Source organism: Lactuca sativa, chromosome 9 (assembly GCF_002870075.4).
Source record: "Lactuca sativa cultivar Salinas chromosome 9, Lsat_Salinas_v11, whole genome shotgun sequence".
NCBI lineage: Eukaryota > Viridiplantae > Streptophyta > Magnoliopsida > Asterales > Asteraceae > Lactuca > Lactuca sativa.
The window spans coordinates 219,623,632-219,625,992 of NC_056631.2; positions in this window are offsets into that span (position 1 = coordinate 219,623,632).

The window sequence follows — 2,361 nt, forward strand, 5'->3', positions numbered from 1 at the left end:
TTCTGCTGGATGAAGTGTGCCAAAACAGTTTCCATAAATCAATTTCTGGAAATATATTCATTTAGGGGATTAAAAACATAAATTCCAAGCTTAATGGGCTAAAAATGACATTTTTGGCCCAATGAGGCCCATTATGCGAATTTTTCTGTTTTGGAGGGCCAAAACTGTGATTTTCTGTAAAACAGTGGACTATAAGTGTTCCAAATCCTTTTCAAAGGTTTAAAATGCTTTTTAAATTTAAAAAGGACCAAAGTTGCAAAAATTTTCCAATTTGGGCCAAACTTGCCAAAGTTGCGAAAAAGAAGGATTAAAACCGAGAAAACTGCATTTTCAGGGACTTAAACTGTTTTCTATGAGAAATATGCTGAAAAATATTATTTTCAATAATTTTTGGTGTTAAAATGTCAAGAAAATTAGTTTAAGGACCAAACCGGGAAGTATTTAATAAAAGGGTTGAAAATGTAAATTTTACAAACAATGAGGGGCTGAAAACAGAAAAATTTCAAGACTAATTTCATATACACAATTTGATCAAATAATGGCACCACGGCTATCGACGAAATACAATACATCACAATACCAAAAGTTGTTGTTAAACGAATTGGCTCGGTCTCGAGCCAATAGAAATCTACAACTACTAACACTACGACACTACGATTTATACAAGTAACGTTTGGTAATACATTATACATGCGAGTGTGCACAGACGTCTACGCACCATCTTTGGGCCCCAAAAGTGTAAAATCTTGTTCGTTGAGCCTAGCTAGCCCAATGACCTGATCTTAAGGCCCGAAGACATTTTTTTTACGGAGTGTTGGGTTTTACCGATCCGACACAACGTAAATGGACTTTCAATGGCTTGTATACCACCGGTCCCCAAGGGTCCTTTGGTATAGCTAGTAAAGTCTACATTTCATGCGAGGCGGGTCGGGGACCCCTCGTACATTTTTATCCCCAACCGGTTAATGGAGTCACCGGGGTGTTCGTGACCTCTTTCTCTTCGGATGTGGGACTACACCTAGTCAGGGCGATTGGATAACGTGATTAGTACGAACGACGCCTTCGGGATCGTTAGTATAGCTATAAACTGGGCGTTTGTGTAATGCGGGTTTGTAGTAAATAATCATGCTCGAGAACTTTCCAACGTCGCCTGGGACTGACACTATACGCTACGCAATGGTTTCAATGTAACTTCATGTAATACAAGAAATTAGGAAAACATCGGGTTTTCCTAGGGTTTTCCAATACATACAGATTCAAAATGCATACAACCTTAACGAACAAATTTTCTTTAAGTATAGAAACAAACAAGCATACCTATGGATCTTCACAACATTTTCAAAAGCTTTCTTTTCAGAAAATATCGGATTTTCTGGTGGTTTTCAAACAATACAAAACATTGGATTTCAAACACTACTTATGAACTCACCAACATTTCATATGTTGACATTTTTCAAAATACTTGTATTCTCAGGGAACCAGTGAATCAAAGGAAATCATATTCGGTGACGGTTGCAGTTTATTTATGTATGAATCGAACAATTTAATTTTTGGGAATGTAATGTTTAGACAATGTATGACATGTAAACGCTACTGGTTGTAATATATTAATGCACGGTGATGAATGTTGTTATGTTTCATATATATTCAATGTTATGGTATTCAATTGAGTCACGACAGCCCCCAGACGTTTCCGCCGTCTGGTTCGGGGGTGTGACAAAATTAGCCGACGAAGTCTAAACGGAAGTTGTAGATCGTAGTTTTAGCTACGTGTGCATATAAAGAATGTCAAAAACGGAGCTCGTATGCGAAAGTTATGGATTTTAGAAGTTTTGGCGCGAAAACCGAGAAATTTCGCATAGTCACAATTGCCACGTCACCCTCGCTTAGAAAGTGACACGTGTCCTGCTGAGTCACCTGGCTGCTGAGTCATTAGGCTGCTGAGTCACCGAGGCTGCTGAGTCATGCGAGCCACGTGTCCTCTTCTGATTCGACCGAGGAGGAGGCCCAATCTGAAGCAGCCAGCTCCCCAGCCGAAGCTTCGCCCAGCTGCCGCGTGTGTCCGAGCCTCGCATAGCCTAGCTCCGAGCCTCGCAGGTGCGCCAGCAAGCTGCGGTCCACTTAGAAGCCGCCAGCGAGCCCTCGCAGGTGCGAGCCATGTGCGAGACACCCCTGCGAGCCATCGGATCTCCGAAGCGTGCCATCTTCTCAGCCGTTGGATCAACTTCGGACCCTATAAATAGAAGGGTACCTGCGAGGGTTTCCGGTTACTTTTGGAATTTAGCCATTTTAGCCCCTCTCTCCATATTTTCTTCATCTTAACATCCCGCAAAGCCCCAGTATCAATTGTAAAGCCCAGAA